The sequence below is a fragment of the Alligator mississippiensis genome, chromosome 15, assembly GCF_030867095.1.
Source record: "Alligator mississippiensis isolate rAllMis1 chromosome 15, rAllMis1, whole genome shotgun sequence".
Classification (NCBI taxonomy): domain Eukaryota; kingdom Metazoa; phylum Chordata; order Crocodylia; family Alligatoridae; genus Alligator; species Alligator mississippiensis.
Window position 1 is genome coordinate 35101780 of NC_081838.1, and position 13559 is coordinate 35115338.

The 13559-nt window shown below is 58.9% G+C and overlaps 1 long non-coding RNA gene across 1 annotated transcript; it reads left to right on the forward strand.

The window, feature by feature from the left end:
• The first annotated feature begins 8477 nt into the window (after window positions 1-8477).
• Window positions 8478-11646, forward strand: LOC132245777 (uncharacterized). Its single transcript, XR_009457492.1, has 2 exons — window positions 8478-10493; window positions 11300-11646. It is a non-coding gene; the product is annotated as an uncharacterized LOC132245777 (long non-coding RNA).
• The last annotated feature ends 1913 nt before the right edge of the window (window positions 11647-13559 follow it).

The following is a 13559-nucleotide window of genomic DNA, read 5'->3' on the forward strand; positions in this document are numbered from 1 at the left end:
GTTGTCTGAGTCCTATGTACTGTGGCACCCTGATGACAAACAGCCCCCTGGCCAGCCGCGCACCAGCGGACAGCAGGACTTCCATTCGTGTGACAGGGGAGCAGAGCGACAGCCTCAAGGAGCAGAGCTCCCGAGGCACATCCCATCTGCTCTCTTCCTTCTTGCACATGCCGAACCTGGAAGAGCCCCTGTAGGGGTGTCCCCAGTAGCCTCTCTCAAGAATGCCAGACACAAAGGCCTTCAGAGCAGCTAGAGAGAGAGTCTAGTGCAAACTGGCAACTTGTAGGGGGTGCACATGCATCCCCCAAGCATGGCCCGGCCCCCACCCCAAGTTTGGACACCGCGGCCGGTAGTGCTTGCAGGCGGTTGCTGCTCGCCACCACCCTGGCTCCCCGCCCACTCCCTATGCCTCTGGCAGTGTTTGTGGGCACATGCTGCTTGCCACCCCCATGTGCCTGCTGCAGCTACCACTGCGGTGGCCACTCCTTGGCCTGCCCTCATTGCCAGCACCCCTGGGGCTGCCTGTGGGCGGTCCCCGCTTGCTGCTGCCACACCCCCACCACTGCTATGGCCACTGCCACCACCTGTAGGTGGTTCCTGCATCCCCCCAGCTTCAGGAGGCTCAAGGTGTTGGTGCTAGTGCTGCCATAGCACCGCCTCCTGTGCCGGTTTGGTAACATGTACCCTACGTGACATGGTGCAGATCGCCCGGGAAGACTGTGGGTGGAGCAGCAAACTGAATCCAGGAACCTCTAGCAGGTGGCGAGCCTGGCGGGCGAGGAGCCAGTGGCTGCAAGAAGGGAAGGCGGCAGGGCAGGGAAGGGCACGGAGGAGTCGGGCCAGCTGTAGGGAACTGGGAAGTGGCGTTTCTCCCTTCCCATTCTGTCAGAGCCATGCAGACTGGCCCTCTGAGAGGTGTGCTCGTCAGGGGTGTGCAAGAGGAGTCTGAACTCTACACGTCGGTGGCATCAGCTTTGGATGGGCTTCTCCATGTCCTTGGCCAAGCCCCTGCTGGGGAGCCCAAAATGGGGGCGGCGACTCGGAGTGCAGACAGAGACCCTGTCCCAATGCTGCATCATAATGGAGCCTTTGAGCGGGTCGGCAGCATCCGGGCCCCCTGCCTGCAAGGGTTGCCCAGTGGGTCCTCGAGGACCTGGGGGTTGTGGGAGGGCTGGGAGTTGCCTTGCGTCTCTGACGTGTGCCCTTCTTGGGGTGCTGGAGGGTCAGGCAAGGGAACTTTGGGCAGAGGAGAGCTGGCTGTGGGGAATCCGGGCTGCTGAGGATGAGGTGTACCGGTAACTGTCATTCGGCGTGGGATGAGGTGCCTGGCAGGGGAGTGTTGAGCTAATGGCCTGAAGCAGGCGCAGGAGAGAGGGGGATGGTCCAGACCTCTCACCATGGAAACAGTTACCCCAGTGCAGGTGGGATGGAAATGCCAGACCCCAGCTGGTCTGGAAGGAGAGGCAGCATGTTGTCATGGTGGGCAATTCCCTGCCACGAGGAACGGAGGGACCCCTCTGTTGACTGGACCCCATGGTGTGTGATGTTTGCTGCCTGCCAGTAGCCCACAGCAGGGACAGCATGGCAAGGGTGCTGGACTGCAGCTGGTCCTGCTGTTACTAGCTCAGACTCCTCATGCACAAGGAGGTGGGGGCGCCAGGTGGTCTTCTTAGCGAGCCTCCCAGTTGGCGGTCGCAGCATACCTTGCATCGCCCGTGTCAGGGAAGTCCACCTGTGGCTCTGGAGTGGCTGCCTGGGCGCGGGGCTCAGCTTCCCGGGCCATGATGCACACAGCCATACGAGGGACTTGTGGGGATGTGAGGGGCTTCCTCTCTCCCTGAGAGGTACGTGTCTCATCCCTTACAGGCTGGCTGGTCGTCCATGTTGGGCCATAGGCTCGGTTGGATGGCGGGAGGTGGTGAGAAGCCATGAGGTGGGCAACGGAACATCCACTGTCAGTACTGAGGGGCCTGCGGGGCATTGGAATAGTGGAGGGGGGCACCCAAGGCACCCTTTGGAGCAAGTGAACCCCTCTATCCTCAGAGTAGGAGCAGGGGAAACCCATGGGAGGAGCTCGCCCTCCTGCTTGCCAATGGAACCATAGATGTAGTGGGGTGAACTGAAACCTGGCGGGACCCTACCTGCGGTGAGGTGCTAGGCCTTGAGGGCTGTAGGCCGTACAGACATGACAGAGGAGGGAGGAAAGGGGGCATGGGGAGCGCTCTCTAGGTGAAGGAGCGGCCTCCATCCACTTGCATCACGTTGGGATTAGAGGAGAAGGTGGGGGAGGTACAGCAGGTCTGGATCCATGGATGTTGGTGTGGGGGAAGGGTCTGAGCAGCAGGGTTCCACTGCCGACCGGTGCGTCAAGAGGAAGAGCTTGGCCTGGAACTCTTGAGGTGGCTCTCAGAGGCCACGTAGTTGAGGCATGCAGTTGTTGCGAGGGACCCAAACTGCCCCTACCCTTGCTTGGAGGTACTGTCAGACAAATTCGACCCGTTGCATGGGGTCATCACCCATGTGTGGGACTGTTGCCTGATGCAGGAGGTTTACGGCACCACCGGGGACAATGCCTCACTCAGCTTGGCAGGGGTGCAGGGGAGGGCCCAGTCGTAGAGCGGCTGCTTCACGGTTGCCTTGGGGACAGCAACCGTCCTTACCTCGAATTTGCTGGGTGGCATCGGGTGCAAAAGACAACTCAATGGAGGGAAGTGCTCAACTCGAGGAAGGCTTGTTTGAGGGGGCTCAGGAGCTGCAGGAGAGAGGAGTGTTGGCGAGATGGGAGTCTGGGAGGGGTTGGTCGGTCCCAAAGGAAGTGATCCTTTGGGCTCAGAGAGAAACAATTCCATGCCGGTGGGGAAAGGGGCCGCAAAATGTTCTTGGCTGAGCAGAGACATCCAGGGGCCCAAAAAGAGGCATCTAGGCAGTGGTGGCAGGGGAAAGCTACCAAGGAGGAGCCGACCTCCTGGGCTCACGCGTGCAGAGAGGCAGCCAGACAGGCTACGGCAATTGCACGGCAGTGGCTGGCAACAGAAAGCGAAGGCAGCAACAAGTGTCATTGTAGGTCGGGAGGGAGTCCAAGGAAGGTGCAGGGCAGTGGAGGACTCCTCCTCAAGCAGCAGGAGCCATTAGTGATGGGTGGAGGGGGCAGGCTGAGAGCCCCCATGACCGTTTTGCCTCTTTGTTCCCGAAGCAGTGTGCAGGCAAGTCTCGTAATGGGCCCTTAGGTAGGTGTCACAGGAATGCCGGCCTGTCAGCTGTCGGTGCACAGTCACTCAGATGGACCGGGTGCATTTTGGTTGGCGGGCCTGGAGGAGCCGCCTCCGAGGGGGCCGAAGGAATCGGCTGGCGGCACAGCAGCGTCGCTGGCATGGCTGTCTGAGTGCTTACGGAGCTCCGCTCCAGTCCCGGGGGACTGGAAAAGAGCTGTCATGGTCCCTATTGTCAAGGATGGGAACAAGGAGGATCGGACTCCTCGTGGGCCAGTCAGTCTCACCTCCCTCCTTGGACAAATTCTGATGGATCATAGGCGTGGAAGTCCAGCAGACAGTCTCACAGCAGGGCAGCTGGCTGGATGTGTAGAGGGTTGGGAGTGCCCAACTAAGCTGGGGACTTTTTCTGACCGGATCATGAGATGCCTCTCAGTAGCTCCGGTGGCAACTCCTCCTGGCTGCCATTGCTGCCAGACCCAGGCCCACTGCCCAAGCATCCTGTCCCACGTGTCCTGCACGCACCACCTGGGAGGACCTGTGTGGGCTGGGTCCTTGGCCGGGCAGGCGTGCCAGGGGGGTGCAGCATGTGAGAGCGAGGTGGGTGGGCCGGGCTGGGGAAACCCTGGGATTTTGGCAGAGTGGGGCCGAGGGCCCCAGCAGAGCCACGATCGCCCGGCAGTGCATCACGGCCACAAGTGCGGGTTCCAGGGAGTGGAGGGGGAGTCTGTCCTGGACCTCAGCCCCAGCCACAGCCCCGTGGTGTTGCCGCCTGTGGGGTGGAGCCCTGGCCCTGTGGCGTGGCTCCCCACTGGTCTCCATGGAGCCCATGATCTCAGGGAGGTGAGAGCACGGGGTTGGGCGGACGCACTATCTTGCTCCCTGTTGCCTTTGCGACCGGCTCTGGTTTGGCAGGCGGGGATACACAGGGCACGGATGCCCATTTGGCCCCAGCCCCCAAGACATCTCTAGGTCAAACGCAGTAGGAAAAAGGGGCAGAGGGACAAAGTGTCACATGGGAAATGCTGGGGTCTGGCTGACGGCATCCCTGAGAAACGAGCGTCATGCCTGCCCGTGCCTGGGGTTGCTCATGCTTCAGCGCCTTCGGGAGTGACATCGTGCTATCGTTTGCCTCCTCTAGCACCAGGGGAAAGCCTCCTCCCATCTTGCGCCCAGGCCCTTGGCGGTCCGGTTCCCTGCAAGGAACCAGCAGCACGAGCGTGGCGGCTCCGGCCCCTTCCCTGAGGGCTGCTGACACCTGGCCAAAGGCTCACTTTTCCCGAGCGGTGTTCAAAGTGTGCCCATCTCTGAGTGCCATCAGAAGTGACTGGCTCAGAAAAGTTGCAGCAGGGTTGAGCCACCCATTCCGGGGCCTCTGCTTCCTCCTGGGGCCGCTGAAGCCCAAATGGGGACTATTGGAGTGGGACACCACAGAAGGGGACCATGCATCCAGCCTGTCCTGGATACGTCCTCTCAGTTGGAGCCCCATGCTGTCAAATGAGAGCAAATGTTGGGGTGTTCTTGTTTCCTAGACTGGGTGTTTTGGCCTGGGAGTTGAGGGCAAGGGGATGGGTTGTCTGGTGGGCATGTGGCACCTATGTGTTCTGTGGTGAGCTGGTGAGCAGGTGGCGGAGGTCTGGGGGGCGGGAGGGTGGGCCTCAGCAGGGCTGGGAGGTGGAGCAGGGGGTTGTGGGGTGGGAGCGAGGGGCACTAGCAAAGGTGGGGCAAGGTCCTGCTATTTGGGAGCGAGGGGAGCAGGTCGGGCTGGGGTCAGCAGGTCCAGAGTGAGGGACAGCAGCAGGGCTGGAGGGAGGGAGGGCTGTGGCTTGTCAGTGAGGGGTAACAGAATGGGCTGCGGCAGGGTACTGCAGCTGCCCCCCGCTCCCTCCCCCCCCCGCATTGTATTCCCCTGGGCCTGTGCTGGGTGTTCTCCTTTTTGGAGCTGGAAAGATGGTGACCCTAGAGTCGTTCCCTGCTCTTTGCTGACAAAGGCAACTGAAGCTGGGCCAAGGGAAAGGCTCAGGTGCAGGGAGAGCAAGCATGCCTCAGGGATTCTGACCAGTGTTGCCTCCCTCTCCTTGCTTCTTTTGTGTTCTGGGACCTGTGTGGGAAGAGGCCGTGTCAGGGGGGCAGCAACCCCTGCCACCAGGCGGCTGAGGCTGGAGCCTGGCCACATTGCCGGTGCGCTCTGGGACAGGGCCGAGAACCCAGCCGGCGGCTGTTGACCTCGCCGCTTGTTTTGGGCCAAGCCTGGCCACGTTGCCGAACTCCCATGATGCATCTTGCCAGCGGTTGCAGCCTAGCGGGCCTTGAGTGGGATTGTGCCGCGAGAGTAGTGCACCCTTGTGGACACTGACCAGGAGATGGGGTCCCGGTGGGCCCTGTGTCAGGGCCAGCAGCATCACAGCGTGGCAGTAGAGCCGAGACAGTGCGTCTGGGTCATGGTCATAAGCCTGGGCCCATTTTGCCATTTGACAGGTGTTACCTAACTGGCCCCTGGGGCGAGGGCCACAACCCCGTCTCATGTCAGCCAGCAGATGTGGGCTGGGGCAAAGCCCTAGCACTTTGTGTCATGTATCTAGGCCTTGGTGGCGTCAGCCTTTGGCCACCCAGGCTGGGCCCAGGGAAAGAACCCTGGGCCCCTGTGAGGGGGTCCCTTTCACATTTCCTGCCCCAACGGAGTGCAGCTGGTGGACACCAGGTGGAGCATGGGCCCAAGCCAAATGGGCTGGCTCCCACCCCTGCTTTGTTGTTGCACAACCGTCAGGTCTCTGCCTAGTCGTGCCACGGAGGCTGTGTCTAGGTTGAAGCTGAGTCGGTGCGGTGCTGTCCTGGGCGTCTGTTTGGGCCCGAGTCCCCAGTGTATTCCTTTAGAGCTGTTGCAGGTCAGCGTCACCGTGTTGCAGAACCCTGCTGTGCTTTGTTTCCTGTCTGTGTGGGCCTGGTGTGCTGCGGGCCTGGCACAGGGTGCTTTTCTGTAGTTTGGCTGGCTTTGCTCGGCCCTCTCTTCCTGGCACCGGGCCCAGAAAAGCTGGGATTAGCAATTCACTTTTTTGGGTGTTTGAGGCTTGTAGAAACTGTGCTTCCCCCCTCACATCCACCCTGGGCAAGTGAGGCTCTGCACTCTAGGTTCACCGGGAGCAATGATGGGCCCTCTGCAATGGTGCAGGGCCTATGCTCTCTAGCAGCTTCCAGTGGTGGAGGCGACCCATGGTGCAGCTTGTTGGACCCTCGGATGTGGGCTCCCCTTTCTGGGCCATTGCCAGAGGGCAGGCATGGGAGAGGGGACAGGCCCCCAGAACTCCTGAAGGGTGAGTCCCAAGTCCCAGGCGGCCTGGGCACGGGTGCGGAGCCCTGAAGAGGGGACCTCCCCTAGACCGCCTGTGGTTATTTGTAGGGCTGTCACCTTGTGGACAATGGTGACATGGGCTTTGTTAGACAGTTTGGGGTGCCTGTGGTGCGGGCATTGACATGGCGTGTGAGCTAAGACTTGCTGGGTTTGCCCAAGATCCCTTTTGGGGTGCCACCAGTTCCTGGGGCCTGAGATGCAGCCCTTTGGAGAGCAGACAATCCCTGGGCAACTTGGCCATCTCTTGGGATCGAGACCCACACTGCCGTGTGACAGGTGAGACCCTGAAACCCCGTGAGCCCCATGAAGTGCCCGGGGACCTTTTGGCATCCTGGCATCGGATGCGTTCTCTCAGCGGTCTGCTCTCCAAACGTGCAGGAGGGCTGTATCCCTCAGTGAGACTTGTATACCCGAGGAATCTGCCGGCCTGTGGAGAGGCTTCTGGTCCATCCACCTCTATAGGATCCTTTGTCGGCGAGGCCGACAGGACCCCTGTCTGTTTCCTGCCTGACCCCAAAAGGTCATGTCTCCTTTGGGGAGGTTGCGACGAGGCAGCCCTGTGCCGGACATTGCCAGGGAGGAGGCCGCCCTCGCACCTTGAGAATGGCTAGAATGGCAACGCACTGTTTGCTCTGGCAAGGGAGTGACAGGGGATGGGGTTCTGGGTGCTGCACAGCTGTCCCGGTCCTGCGCATCCTCCTCGGGGCCTGGCTCCTGTCCTGCAGTCAGCCTCTGACCCTGAGCTGAGTGGCCCCCCTCCTCCTTGCCAGCGCAACTGGCCCCTTCTTTTCCAGTCTCATGGGCTAGGGATGGGGAAGGGAAGCAATGAGTCCTGGTGGCCTGCACTTTCCTCTGCATCAGGCCCTGCTCCTGGGGCTGTGGGTGTTGTGTCCTATCGGCCTGCCCTCCCCATGTCAGTTCTGCTGGGCTGGGGCCCGGGCGGGGATTTGGCCAGCGGGCCGGGAGGGCCAGGGAGAATCTGGCACTGCCAGTGGGGCCCAGCTGCCGCAAGGATGCCCTGGCAGCCGATTTTGTCCCGGGGGATGACAGAGGGGGAAGTGCCCTGCAGGAGTGGGTAGCAGAGGTGGGCAAAGGATAGGTATCTGAAAAGCAGGTCGGTGGTGGGGGCTGTGCAGCTTGGCTGTAACCTCCTGAGGGATAGGTGGGGCAGGCCTGCCCCGTCCCACTTGGGCTCGGACCTCCTGAAAGCAGCAATGGCCGAGGAGCAGAGCGGGAAGGGGCCTCCGGAGGCCCTAGAGTCTGATCCCTGGTGTGAGGCTGGAGTATCCCCTTCCTGCATGGTCCAGAGGCTGCAGAAGGTCAGATCTGAGGTCACACCCCGGCTGCCAAATGCCCTTGGTGAGCTGGGGCCTTGCCATCCTTCAGCATGTCTCTATGCACACACAGCACCGTGCTGGGTTTGGGGCCCACGGGCCCCACCTCTCCCAGTTCTTCTGGCATGCCGGGGCCTGGGCCCAGGCCCCTCGATGGCAGGGAGGGATGGCACAGCACTTGGGGTCATGCAGCCTCTGAGATGGGCCTGTGGTGGTTTTTTTAGGCCATAGGCACGAGCAGCAGGTTGCCCTGCAGCCAGAGCTCAAGTGGCAGGTGCAGAGAAGTGCCTGATGGCCACAGGCTTACCGCCTGGTGGCGTTGGTGCTCACAACATGGGGCAGGCGGGAGGGAGGACCGAATGGGAGTGCTGTTTGTGGGGCAGACCTGTGGGGTGGACTGGTTGGGCTGGGCTGGGCTGGGCCTGTGGTGGAGTGGGGTCTTTCAGGAGATGGGGGCCCTGGGAGGGAGTCGTGGGCAGTGCAGCATGTCTCTGGGCCTGCACAGGCTGGCAGAGAGGCCTGTGTTGTGTGTGGCCATAAGTTGAGGGCGGGGGCGGTGGTGGTGGGGGGTGCAGCATTGTCCAGGCCCAGCCCCAGCCGCAAGTCCTGCCAGGGCAGTGCTGGCTGGGGGCAGGGAGTTGGATGGAGGCGTGGGCAGGTGGCTGGCTTGGGGGCTCCTCCATGATGCTGAAACCCCAGCCTGAGGGAGCTGCGGGAGATGGGGCACCTGCCCTGCAGATTTGCATGTGGGGTAGAGGCAGTGTGCACGCTGTTAGTGTGGCTCTGTGCCTGTGGTCTGTGCTGGGACCCTGCCCATCCTTCTGGGCAGGGTGCAAGGCCCCCGGAGCAAAGGTGATGGTGCGAAGTGACTCCTCAGAAAGCCCAGTCTGAGCCCTCATTTGAAAGGCTCTGTGTCTGAAGCAAGGCACGGGGTGGGCTGGGAAAAGCCTTGGGCTGCCTTTCCATAGGGCAAGTGTCTTCTGACTTTGCCCAGGGTTCCGTGTGGTCGGAAAAGTGCAGGCACCCAGTTTGTGTAAAGGGGAGCCTGCGACCGAGAGACCAGACTAAGAAGGCAAGCGGCCAGGAGGTGGGATCAGGTTTCATCGTCGATGCTGTCCCTCGCCTGTGCTGTTGGCCTGGGTGCAGCTCTGCCACGAGTGATCTTTTCTGGGACCCGCCAAACGGGGCAGCCTTTTGGCATGAAGCCCAAGACACAGGTGGGGGCTCTGGGTGCCACAGCAAGGGGCCGTGTCCCTGACAGTGAATCTTTGAGCGGGTCTCTGCTGAAATGCTACTGCACGAGGTATGTACCAGGCGACTGAGGCCCCAAAGCATGCCTCCTGGCCAGGCGGATGCCTCTCAGAGGACTCCTCGTCCCCAAAGGTAACGGGCAATCTGCAGGTTGGTGAGAGAGCTGCTGGCAGCAGGCACGTAGCAGGGAATGGGGACAGGTGGCGGGAGAGGCACGCTGGCCTCTGCCTGCAGTCTCTGGGTAGGGGTGTGAGCTTCGTGGAGATCAGTGAGGCGGCTGTCCCAAGAATGGATTCTGGTCGGTGTCCGGATACATGTAAACCTGTGCGTTGTCATGTGCCTGTGGGGTCAGAGGGTGGTGGTAGAGGTGCACAGGGGAGAGGCTCAGCCGCACCTCGGCCTGGCCAGCCGGGCTGGCCTGATGTGGCAGCTGCAAGCGGAAGCTGCGCGTGAGGAAGACGGGTCTGGCCAAGGTATCGTGGCTCTGTCCCCCATCACTGGCAGCGGCCGGCAGCCAGATCATTCCAGTCTCGTGGTGCTTAGGGTTGACAGGGACCTTGCTGGATCGTCAAATCTGACCTGATGCCCTGGGCAGGAGCAGATGCTGGGGTCCTGTCATCCAGGCCAACTCTGTCTAGCCTCCTCTCCGAGACCTGCAAGGTAAGAGAGCGCCGCCTGCCTTGGGAGCCCATTCTGGAGCCTGGCCATCCTAACGGTAAAGTCCCGTCTCCTGACGTCCATCCTAGATTCATAGATTCATAGAAGTAGGGTCGGAAGGGATCTTGTCTATCATCAAGTCTGACCCCCTGCCCTAGGCAGGACAGGAAACCTGGCTCAAATGACCCCAACCAGGTAGACGTCAAGCCTCCTTGAAAGACCCCCAGGGTAGGAGCTGTCACCGCTTCCCTTGGCAGTCGGTTCCAGATCCTAGTCACCCTGATTGTGAAGTAGGGCCTTTGGAAGTCTAGTCTAAACCTACTCGCTAACAATTTGTGGCTGTTTTTCCTTGTTATGGGGCGGGAGAAGTGCTAGGGAGAACTGGGTCTCTGTCAAAGCCTGCTGGTCCCCCCCTGGGGAGCTTATAGATGGGCACCAGGCCCCCCTCAGCCTTCTCTGGTGTAGGCTGAACAGGTTCAGGTCCCGTAGCCTCTCTTTGTACGGTCTGCCACGCTGCCCCGGATCATGTGGGTGGCCCTCCTCTGGACCGTCTCGATGCTGTCGACATCTCTCCTGCAGTGCAGCACCCAGAAGTGGACGCGGTACTCCTGCTGCAGCCTGACCAGTGTCGCATAGAGGAGGAGGATCGCGTCCTTGGACCTGCTTATGATGCATCTGCAGGTTCATGACAAGGTATGGTTAGCCCTATCCATTGTGAACTTGCATTGTGGGCCCGTGTTCATCTCAGAGTCAATAATGACTGCAAGATCTCTTTCTGCCACCATGCTCAGAAGAAGGGAGTTTCCCAGCCTCTGAGCATGCTGCTGGTTCCTACTAGCCAAATGCAGCACTCTGCACTTGGCAGCATTGAACACATCCTATTTTTTGTGAGCCTACCCCTGTAACCTGCCCACGTCTTGCTGTCATCTGTCCTTCTCTACTCGTGTACCCACCTTGCCTCAAATCTCGGTGTTGTAAGCAAATTTGAACAGGCTGCTTTTTAGGCCATCGTCCCAGTCCATCTGACTGTGAAGGCATTAATGTTACATTCAGCTAGTTTGTTGATGAGAAAGGGGTGGGAGAAAAAAACTGTTGGTAGCAAGTAGTGGGTGTTCCTGCCAGTGACTCTGGGCGGTGCTGGAATTGGGCACCAGACCCTCCCCCAAGGCCCACCGTTCCCCTGGGTGAGTTTGCCAAAGGTCACCTGATGCTCTCACCACCTAGTCTGGGGGAGGCTTTGTAGGTTTGGGCCCAGTCACCTCACTTTGTAGGGCTGCCCCGCTGCTCCGTGACCAAGGGAGCGACGCTCCTCCGGACCCTCTCTGCGCCGGCCACCTCCCTCTCGGGACCGGATGTGGGACTCTGACTGCAGTGGGCCTGGCACCACAGAGAGGGGTGGGATTGCCTCCCAGGGCCCGCGACATGTTTGTAGATGTGGGACAGGTTGCAGCAGGCCCTGTGGACCATGTCCTCGCATCACCAGCTTGTGTTTGTCCTAGAGGTGATGCCGACTTTGAGAGCCTTGTTAGCCGCTGTGTGAAGAACATTCCCCAGCCTACGCTTGCCACCCCTGCATCTGGATTGCCGAGCGAGATGTCGAACGGTACGGGCCCCAGGCCTGAGGCCTCGGGACCTCCCTCAAGCAGATCTGCTGACCAGGGTGTCCCTGAGAGGGGTGTGGCCCTCACCCTCACCACCCACTCATTTACTCCAAGCCCAATGAACAGATGTCTTCTTTATTATATGTATCACTATATACAGGAAGAGAGAGAGATTAATTTAAAAAGGCGTATATACATATATATGTTATTAATAGAGAATAATAAAACCAATAATTTGAATACAATCTAGCAATGTAGTCATAACTGAATCATTCTCACACAGGGGTTTGTTCCCTTACAGTAGACTCCCGCACTGATTACACTCACCTGGTCTCATCCTTTTGATAAAAAAAACAAACAACAGTTTCCTTTTAGAATTAAACCTCCCCTCTCATTGTAATAAATAGCAACACAGTTATTGCTAGGATCTGCCACCAGATGATGTGACCACAGCGCCTGTCATTCTTGAGGCTCTGAACCCCCTTCATCAAGCTGATTGGGGCGCCAAAACCTCTGGGCAGATGGTACAGGTGTTGGCTACAAATGTCCAACTTGGGATCCTTAAAATTCTGGTTTATTAGGCGGATTGAAACACTGTAATGAAGTTAAATAATAAACCTTGGGGCTGGTCCCCCACCCCCCACGCACACATGCACACACACAGTAGCAAGCTACAAGAGTCAGGTATACCTATCCTACAAGCACTGGAGTTTGCTGTCGATGACCAGTTGAAGCTTCTTTCAGCGTGGTGTTATCCTCCAGAAGGGGGTCGCTTGCTGGTCCTTCTGGCTGGATAGGACGGGTGCTGGTCGAGTTGGAGATAAAGAGGGCACCACGAGGGTCACTTTTCACTGCTTTTTATCTGTCCGTGGCAGACTTTGGTGACTCCCCAGTTTTCAGGTTTGCCCAATCCAGGGGTCATTGACCCTAGTGGGACTTCCCCCCTCAGTGGCTACTGGATGGCATCTGTCAGCCCCAGGGGTCATCCACATATATGTGCAGGTTTGGAAGTCCATTGATGAATTTTGAATAGGGCTCTGGGAGCAGTAGAGCTGGAGATATTCAGCCCAAAAGTTGGTCCCTGGCGTTGATTAACTCACACCAGGGCTTCTAGCCCTTGATCAGTGACATTTAGAGATGTCCTGGTTGCTACAATGTCTTTTATTGATTTGTTCCGTTGGTTGATCTGTAGTTTCCTTAGGTGTTAATCACTGCCTGCTACTGTGTTACACATTCAATCACTGATTCACTCGCTCTTTCAGGGACCAGCCTGATACAGGGAAGCGGTAGTTTGACTCCTGCCCTTGTTAACATTGTTACTAAACACATTTACAGTTGAAAGTTGAAAGGTGAGGAGTATAAAATATAAGCTACAAATTCCATGGCACACAAATAGATAAAAATACCAAAATACATGGGGAGATACAAAATGCACACATACAAATTTCAAAACAAAATTCCTTATCTTAAAGTGAAAGAAAGAGGAAGGAAGAAAAGGTAGAAGAGGAAAAACATATCCAAGGAGGGGAGAGCAACCACAGGCAAGAGGGAAAGGGGGTTTTCTGCTACACAGGTGAAGGGTTCCCTCTTACCTCTTTTGTAAATACAATGCCTGCAAATGCTACAAGGTTAAATGTCTACTCACTGTGCTCACAGTCCGGCGAAGGTGTTCCCCTACCCTGGCAGGTCCCTTGTTCCTGCAGCCCCAAGCCCTCCTGGCTCAGACCGGCCTCCCTCCTGCAGGCAGTGGTGATGTGTAGGGGACGCACCCCCTGACAGGGCATGCTCCCCTCTTAGATGACGGGTAGGCAGGAATGCCAGTGCATGCCCTGCGAGTACCAGCCAGGGAGTGGGAGCACTGGATGAAGCACAATGGCTACTTCTGGGAGCACCATGGCCACTTCCAGGAGTGCCATAGCTGCTTCCCAGTCAATGCCATCGGCTGTGGGGAAAGCCCCACCGTTAGTGATATTGGCTGCGAGGGGACCCCCACCCCATGCAATGACTGACAGGTCACTGGGGGGAACACGTGCCCCCCCTGACTAAGGTGGCACCAGTCACCCATGCCTGCGGGGTTCTGACCTGGCAGCTCCCAAACAGCCTACTAGCTGAGGCTGGCCATTCCCTTTCCCTCTTTTCCTGGGGACACCTGTGTCTA